The sequence below is a fragment of the Petaurus breviceps genome, unplaced genomic scaffold, assembly GCF_028583685.1.
Source record: "Petaurus breviceps papuanus isolate PSGF00001 unplaced genomic scaffold, PetGlider_PUasm1.0 90416, whole genome shotgun sequence".
NCBI lineage: Eukaryota > Metazoa > Chordata > Mammalia > Diprotodontia > Petauridae > Petaurus > Petaurus breviceps.
In genome coordinates, this window is record NW_027187244.1 from 315977 (window position 1) to 325868 (window position 9892).

The window sequence follows — 9892 nt, forward strand, 5'->3', positions numbered from 1 at the left end:
CCTGTTTGTCTCAGTCTGCTCATCTGTAAAATGAGCTTGAGAAGGAAATGAAAAACTACTCTAGTATTTTTGCCAAGAAAATCCCAAATGGCATCATGAAGAGTTGGGCACAACTGAGATCACTAAACCACAAAAACGCCACCACCACCACAATATTATACTCTGCCATATGGAGCAGCTAGATGGTATAGTAGATATAGCACTGGGCCTGGAGTCAGGAAGATCTGAGTTTACATCTAGCCTTAAACACTTACTAAGTGTTTGGCCTTGGGCAAGTCATTTAACCCTTATTTGTCCCAGTTCCTCATCTTTAAAATGGTGACATGCTGGAGAAGAAAATGGCAAACCACTCCAGTATTTTTCCACAAAAAACCCTAAATTGATACCATTCTTCGAGAAAGAGTTGCATAATGCCATAAGTTCTTGAGTCACTCTGATATGAGATTTTCATGTATTTCAGAATATATATTTATATCATATCTATTTATATATTATGTCTTTACATATATATTGCTGAGTAAAACAATAACAGCAACCACAACCTTGAAACACATCCTTGCTGTTTCCCTACTGTGATCAGGTTGTGGAGATAGAGAACTGAACTTCTGGGGGTTTAGCCTACCTGTAGTAAAGGAACTGTTGCCTTATCTGAAGAAAATATGGATAAGGAAATATGGATAAGGAATAGAAGCTGTAAGTGCATTGTTATTATTTGCTTGTATTAATTTATAACAGTCCTATGAAGTGTCCCTGTGAATTCTCTCTCTTAACACAGTTTAATGTTTCATTATATATTTTTACTGCCTCATTGCACTGTTAGGAAGCATCAAGGCACAGTCAGAGCTGCAGAGGTCAGAGATTGGAGTCAGGGAATACTGTATTCCAGTCTTGCTTTGGACATATTCTAGTTGCGTGACCACTGGCAAGTCATAATCATCCCTCAGTGCCCCAGGAAACCAAGATTATAAATTAGAGATGAATCAGTGATCTACATTAGTGAAGGAACCATCCTCAACAGGAATTTCTAACGCTGATAAAATCACAGGTCTGTACATCCCCTATTCCATATTTCCTCATCAGATTTTTGGCTAATATTAAGCTGCTTGCCTATTAAAACCTTCACATCTGTTTGATTCAAATATGTACTCATAAGTACTCAGGATAAAAACCTTTATTCTTTTGAATGTAATGCACTATTTCTCATCAATTATAACTTACCTCAAAAGCAAGCTAAAACAGGCCATTTACCTGGCACTTTTCTTTTCTTGCCACAAATACATAGTTTCACAGTGGGGCAAGGATTTTTAGCATCAACACAAATTTTCAATGATCCTTTAATACCTTTGTCTGAGACTACCAACAGAAGTTGACCTTGAGTTTCAATTGTAGTAAAGCATTCATAAGTTTTGACTGATGGCCCTGCTTTTCAGGTTAGTTCAATAAAAGATTCACCAACATGAGGTAATTTAACTTCTTCAGGGCCCTGGGGTCTCATATGCAACCATGAGAGAAACAATTTATCAGATTATAACTTTGGTAAGCACTGAGGTTTTTTAATAGAACTTTGCTTATCTTGGACCATTCATCAAAAGATAAGGCTTCACATGATGTGCCAGATAAAAATATACTCACAAACATTCTCTATCATTTTACTATATAAAACATGGAAGTGCTGTGTGGGTTTTAACATGCAAGAATAGATGTCATATTCTCCACTGAAGTGGAGACATCTCCTATGTACTCAACATGCCACTTTATTATAGCATCCAGTGAGCCTATGTCCTCTAAGGCTTTGGAGTCAAATCAAATTGAAATCAATCCTTGAGGTCGCATATTGACTTCTAAAACCACAAATAATATTAGCTATGTTTTATTGCATTTTTATTTATTTTGTAAAGCATTTTCCAATTAGGGATTTAAATTTTGAGGAATTATAACTCATGAAACTATTTACTATGGCACATAGAAGTCTCACTATAATTTAGTGGCAGGAGTAGCCATAGCAATAGTTTCAGATCATACTGTAACTTGTGGCTCAGTACCCCCCAGTTTTGGGTATACATACATTAATTACAGTGTAGAAGGCTAATCTAAGTAAACATATTTTTCTTTGGCTCAGTCTGCCTATCCCCACTCAATTTTCTTTGGGAAAGCTTCAAATATAGTTCATATCTTAATCTCCTAAAACATGAGCAAAAGTCTCTATATCTTATACAAGCACAAGTAGCAATATACATGTATGTATGGTATGGGGCAACCTTTATTTCTTTTTTTTGTCTTTTTTTGGAAGAGGGGAAGGCAGTGCAATTGGGGTTAAGTGATTTGCTCAAGGTCACATAGTAAGTATTAAGTGTCTGAGGCTGGATTTGAAATCAGATCCTCCTGACTCCAGGGCCACTGCTCTATTTGCTGTGCCACCTAGCTGCCCCAACAACTTTTATTTCACCCACAAAAAATGCAAAAATGTAGAAAAGGATTCATAGGTGCTCACAAACAATGTAGAATGATAGAGCATCAGACTTGGAGTCAGGAAGACCCGAGTTAGAGTTCAGCTTTAGACATATAACATTCTGTGTGACTTTGGGCAAGTCACTTAATTGTCCTTCAGCCTTAGTTTGCCCATCTGTCAAATGGGGATGATAATATCTCATAGAATTGTCATGAGGATCAAATGAAATAACATATGTAAAGCACTTTGTAAACCATAAAGTTTTATTATTATTATTATTTATAGATCACAGACAGTTGATCACAAAATAAGAGAATGGAAGAGTATGACATAACCTTGCTAGCCATCTAGTCCAGCCTTTCTATAAAAGTATTCCCCACTAAAATGTACCCAACAAGTGGTCATCAAACTTCTTGAACTCTTCCAAGGAAAGGGAACCTATCACTTCTTAAGGCAGCCTATTTCATTTTTGACAGCTCTAATTCTTGGGATTTTTTTCTTTATCCTGAAATCAACATTTGCCTTTTTGCAACTTCTACCCACTCACCTGATTCTGTCCTTTAGGGCTAAACATTTATCCATACTTCAGATGACAAGTCTCCCAATATGTGAAGATAACAATCATATCCCCCTTGACTCTTGCCCAGACTAAACATCCTCAGTTTCTTCATTGACTCCTCATATGGTGTAAATTGAAGATCCTTTACTATCCTGATTGTCCTTTTATTGACAGTTTTTAATCTATCAATGTCTTTCTTAGACTCTGCTAACCAGATATGAACCGACTGCTTCAAGCAAGGTCTGATGAAGGCAAGACACAGTGAGGCTATCAGCTCCATATTTCTGGTGGCTATGTTTCTCAATGAAACCAAAGATCACATGAACTTTCTTCTGCTGTCTTAACACACTATTGACATACATTGACCTAGTAGTTCACTAAAGCCCACAGATCTTTTTCAGAACAACTAATGGTTAACCATGCCTCACCTAGGTTACACATGTAGAGTTGACTTTTTGTGCCTAAATATAAGAATTTACATTTATCTCTACTAAATTTAATTTTTATTAAGTTTAGCTGAATGGTCTAACTTTTAAAGATTTGGGGGGGATCCTGACTATGTCAACCAGTATGCTAGCTATTCCTCTCAACTTCATCATCATCTCCAAATTTAGCACAGCACCTAGCAAAGCTCCCTGGAGTGCTCTACTAGTGACTTCCCGACACATTGACATGAACCATTAATGACTACTTCTTGAGTCTGGCCATCTAAGCAGTTCTGGATAAATCTTATTGTATTATAGTCTAGGTTTTTCTATCTTCTCCATAAGGAGAATATGAAATACTTTGTGTAAAACTTCACTGAAGTCTAGGTATGAGCTATCATTCCCTTCCTTTATTAGTTTAGCAATCCCATCAAGAAAGGAAATGGGGTTAGGTGAGCATGACCTGTCTTCATTGAAACCATGCTGGGTCTTTGTAATAACCATGCCTTTTGTTAGATATTCACTAATCATCTCTTAAATAATGCATTCTAGAATTTGCCCAGGAATCAGTCAACTACACTTCCCTTTAGTTTGTAGACTCTGTTCTCTTCACTTTTTTGAAAATTGGAACATTTTCCTTTTTTCCAATTTTGTGTTCTCTCTCTCTTATTGCTATTATCTTTCATAATTTACTGATGGCAGCCTAGCAATCATATCTATCATTTCTTTCAGTACCTGTGGATTAAGTTTATCTGGGTAAGGTGACTTGAATTTCTAAAGGGCAGTGCTCTTTTGCTACCCCTTTACTTATTTTGGGTACCAATGCCCTATTAGTAATTTTTGTTCTATCATTTCCAAAGCAAAGGTCATTCTTCCTAACAGAGAAAGCAGGAGAAAAATAAGAATTAAGCATCATTGCCCTCTCTTTGTTGTCAATTATTATGGTCTCATCCACCTCAAGCAAAGGTCGTATTTTTTTAATCCTCTTTTTTTTCTTCTACCGACATAGCTAAAATCAAACGAAACAAAGAAAAATCATTGACTTCCTTCAGTAACCTAAGCTCATTCTGAATTTCTCCTAAAATTCTTTTGTTAGGACTCTTTTATATTCATCCTCTGTCATCTAGTCTTACTTCCATCTTCTGTACATTACTTTTAAAAATAGTAGTTGATTATTTCCCTATTCATCCATGTTAGGGCAGCTAGATGGCACAGCAGATAGAGCACTGGGCTTGGAATCAGGAAGACATCTTTATGAGTTCAAATCTGGCCTCAGACACTTACTAGCTGCTTGCCTCAGTTCCTTATCTATAAAATGAGCTGGAGAAGGAATTGGCAAACCACTCCAGTATCTTTGCCAAGAAAACCCTAAACGAGGTCACAAAGAATTGGGTATAACTGAAATGACTAAACCACAACAACAATGCATTCATATTGGCCTCTTCAGGTAAATTCCATTTTTCCTGTTTTTTTTAATTGGTACAATTATCTTCCATGCCCAATGATTTTGCAGTTTCCTTAGGGACAAAGTAATTCCTCCATACTCATAGCAATACCTGCAACTTGGATCCTTCTCAGAAGGAAAACAAATTTGGGGTTGCTGTGTCTAATCTTCTGACATTCTTTTGCCATGACTTCATAGTCTTGTTAATTATGAATTCAATAGGTCCAAATTCAATGCCTAAGATTTAAAATACCTCCTTTGTGAACGGGATTCCAAAACACAGTATGGTGCTATAAGTATGAAAGAATATAGGATCCTGGGACTCACCTGAGTATGAGGAGAATTGTATTGATTATTTATAGACTACTGTGAATCCTTTATGTGTTTTCTGTATTTTCTGTGTGGTGAGATGAAGGTTGCCCTGTATCTTATTTATGACTTTGAATACTTGCATTGGGCCTAGAGAAGCATTTACCCATTTCTGTGGGAACTCCAGACAGCATAAGCTATAGCTGTAGATTTTCTAGAGGGATCTCTGGGTGGTATAAAAAAATTCAGAGCTGTTGATTTGAAGTTAACCCCTAAGATTGAACCCAGTTCATGTAAGTGCAGAATTTGGGAACTGGGTAATAAATTACACTTTAGGGATTAATACCAGCCACTGAGACGTAGTGGAAATTCTTTTTCAGGTATGGGTTGTAATAAATGACTACTGAAATTCTTTTCATCTCTGAAATTTTTGTGAGCCTATGAAAATATTCATAGCAATATTTTTTTTCCTCTCTACAGAATTTATTGGGTCGATAACTGAACAAATCACACGTGTACAAAATGGAGCTCACACTATCACAAAGCAGGGGAAGGGGGCCGGAGGGGCGGGGGGCAGTTAGTGGCCTTTCAGGGTGGTGCAGAGGCCTGGGCTCCAGCATTCCGGGCTGCCCCCTACCCCAGGGGACGGTCAGAGGCTCCCAAGGGTCTCGGCCACCCAAGAGACAGGCCTGGCTTTGGTCACAAAACTCAAACAGCCCAGAGTGGGGCTGGGACAGACAAAATGAGGGGTGGGGGAGGCTCAGGGGCTGCAGGGCCACTGTTCTACCCCTTCTGGTAGGGTTGGTCCAGACCTAGGCTAGGGGCTTGTGCAGGGGGTGTGCAGCAATTCAGGAAGGAGACACCGACAGGGAGAAGGTGGGGCAGGCAGCCCAGCCTGGCTCCTCTCCAGGGGGCACCCAGTTTGGTGAAGATTTGAGACCTCGCTGGGCAGCTAGCAGAGGGTATCATAGATGCCACTGCAGCGGATGTAGCGCACCCATTTGATGACATCGTGGTGGCTGTAGCTCAGCTTGGGTTCAAACACCTTTAAGTATCGCACCTTCAACCCAGAGGGTGCAAACAGTACTTCAAAGTTCATGGAGATAGGAGGCCGGGCCCACTTCTTCTTGTCGTTGGTCGGTAGGTAGCAGCTTAATCTTCTCACTGATCTGTGATTCCTTCATTCCTGCCATGCTCTTGATCTTCCACACAATGGCGTTCTCACTGGCCTTGTACTTGGCTTTTCCCTTCATGCAGATCACTTGAAGCCCACTTATGTTTAGCGGTGTTGGGATCCGGACCTCAATTTTCTGGGCTAGCAAGGAAGGTTTGAAGTTGAACTTAATGACAACTTTGACTTCCATTTTGGTCTGCCCACCTCCCGCACCAGGGGTATCACTCAGAAGGGAAGGATAATGTCTTTGGTGGTCCCGTACCTCACAAACTCAAACTCTCCATCAGGGGGGTATGAAACTGATGCTTCATTCAGAGCCAAACGTGTTGCACCTCACGCACTGGTGGAAGGTGCAATCATCCATGGCAATAGACTGCTTCACTCTCTTGACCGTCTCAGCGGCCATGCCCTTGCCCTGCTTCTCAATAACTATCTTGTCATTCATCCCAAACTTGCACTCGGGCATGCAGCTCAGATAGCTCTACATCGCAACCTGGCCAGACACGTGAGCACTAAGCACCTGCCCTTGAGGAGACATCAGCAGGTTGACTCTCTCAAGCACATCCAGGAAGAGCTCATTCCGATGATATTTGATACCCTCACGCCGCCAACTGATCTGCACAGTCACCTGGCTGGTGATCTGAGACTGTTCTTCCTTTGTCTGATGCTGGCTCTTAATGACCTGCTGAGTGATGAACATTTTCAGAACTTCCATCTCCCAGTTCTGTGGGTAGCTGAAGTCCAGGATCTCGTCCAGCAGCTCGTAGGTGAGCACAAAGTTGTTCTTGATGTTTTCTTCGCTGATCTTGCCAAAGTAGGCGGCCATATAACGTCACACATCTTGTACAGGAACTCGAAGACCATGGTGACATTGACATTTTACTTGGTGACGGATGCCAGACAGATGTTGGAGCGCTTGGCATGGAAGAAGCTGCTGCGGCAACGTTGGTGATGGGAGAGCTCACCTGCTGCCCACGTTGACGCGGAAGGCGTCCACATCATTCCGCCTCATGTCATCTTGGTAAACCCGGGAGATGAGCACCTCCCCCTTGTGGTTGTAGATGAAAAGCCATCTGATCATGTGGTGACTCAGTCCCTTCTCTCTGCCCATGGCTCTGAGAACAGACTAGGCAGCGCCGTCTATCCGTAAGGTCTCTTGGTCAGTCAATCTGTGTGAGGGTCCGTCTCTGCCGCGCTCCCAAGATGTCTGCCCCCCCCCCCCCATAACAATACTTTTGTAGTAGCAATAAAATTTAGGAAAGAGAGCCAACCGCAGCCATGGTTCTGAGAAATGGCAGTCTCTCTCTATGAGGACAAAGCAACTAAGAGGTTTTCCCCAGTCTGATACTAGATATGTGAAGGGCTCTACCTTCCTAAGAGTACTGAAGTTTTAGCTTTTTAATCCCTAAACTCATTCTCTTATGGGTAGAAAGTAGCATACCAGCTGCTCATTCCATCTGAGAACAGAAGCTCAGAGGAAAGAAACTCACCCATTTCCATTCCTAGTGGTACCTCACTTGGTATCAATCAACAGGGGCTGTAGCATCAGCAAGTCATAATCAAGGGAAGGCCATCTGAGATCAGCTGGTCTCTTGGCACACGATACATGCCCCACCCACACCATGTGAGACTAGAAGGGAGCATATCCCATGAGGACAGCTTGATAGCAACAATAGAAGATGTTCTGTAGCCCTACAGTATCAGAGACTCAACATGCCCTTACTCAAGTGTGCCCTGGCATTCTATGCTCTCTACATGTGTGTCCTTCCACATGTGGGGTTCTCCATGCATGTTGCTCAAGGATATCCACTCTTCTCAATGGTGATGTGTGTTATGAAAGAATATGTATCAGAAGTGCCAAACTAACAGTAGGTACAGCATTTCCAGATTCTGCCAGAACCAGATTAAAATGTAAATGGGAAATAAAAAGAACAACATCAGTACCTAACATTTATATAGTGCTAGTATATGCCAGGCACTGTGCTAAGTACTTTACAATTATTATCTCATTTCATCCTCACAACAATTTTGGGAGGTAGGTGCTATATTATCCCCATCGTAAGGATAAGTAAACTGAGTCAGAGATTAAATGACTTGCACAGGGCCACGTAGCTAGGCCTTGTCTGAGGCCACATTTGAACTCAGGTCTTTCTTATTCTAGTCCCAATACACTATTCACTTCACCACTTAGTGTTTAACAAAATATATAAAAATATAAAATATATAAAAACTTAATAAAACAGATGTTAATTCATGTTTTTCTAAGTATGTGGCTACAGGTATCCCTTTCTATTTGAATTTGACACCATTGTACCACCTTTTAGTGTGTGTGTGGGGGGGCGTTATATTGGTACTTTCTTATTTCATTACATGTCTTTGTTTTACACTAACTGTGTCCACTGGCTAATTGCATAAGATATTTTTATATTTTATAAATATTTTTGTACAGCAAAACTGGTTTGGACTTATAAGCTACTGTTTTGAATAGTCATAGATCTGCAGAGGATCTTAAGTCTGGGTGGCCTCTCATTGGGCCCTTTGTGTAAGAGTTACAAGTTTCCTCTTTTATAACAAACATCTCACATTTGTAGGACATTTTAGCTTTCCTCTAACCTCTCATTTTACCAATAAGGAAACTGAGTCCCAAAGAGGTTAAATCCCTTATCTGAAGTGGCCTAGTAGTACTACTTACTACTCTAGAGTACCAAATCCAGAAATCTCTGACTCCAAATTCAGTACTCTCTCCACTGCTCAGTGTTGATAGCCATTATAATTTGATATTTGATGCCCCTGCATTTGGGGGCCAGTAGCCTAAGGTTTGCATCTAGATTTCACCACTTATTATCTGTGTATACTTGGTTAAGTCCCATAAGCTTTATGCTTTCCTCATACACAAAAATGAGTGAATTGGGCTAGAGAGATGTCTGCTAAGATCTCTCACAGCTTTTAATCTATGAAACTCAAGATTGTCTTTCATTTCTCTCTTTCCCCAAAACCATTACCATTAGTCTCACTTTCTAACTCCCCTCAAAGATCTCCTTTGTAAAAAATGAGTATAATCAAGCAAAATAAGCCCACACATTTGTTGTATCTGAACCACTTGTAGTCCATTATCTCTATGATAAAGTAGGATGAAATTATGGTTTTTATATTCCCATTGCTTTGCATATTATATGTTCATTGAATTGAATTACGCTGCACGATTCCAGGTCACATAGCTGGTTATTAGCAGAGTTGAAACTGGAATCCACTTGTCCCCATTCAATGGTTTTTTATTCCACCCTGTAGCTTCCCACACTTGCTATGCATGAGGAAAATACTCTATAAACCTTTAAATATTGTATAAATGTGAATTGTTATTACTATGAATATATTGTTTACTGATCATCATATAAAGATGTATTATGTATAATGAAGTAAATTGATTGTGATACCTACCTATGTCTAGTCAAATAGCCTCACATTCTCAGACTCTGGTGACTGATTTATTTTCTGTGCTATGATGTATTGGCCTAAGGATAAGAGAAAGTCA

General features: G+C 40.1%; 1 pseudogene; it reads right to left on the reverse strand.

Annotated features, from left to right (window-relative positions):
* Positions 1 to 6063: 6063 nt before the first annotated feature.
* LOC138177438 (AP-2 complex subunit mu pseudogene) lies at positions 6064 to 7481 on the reverse strand (annotated as a pseudogene).
* Positions 7482 to 9892: the final 2411 nt, after the last annotated feature.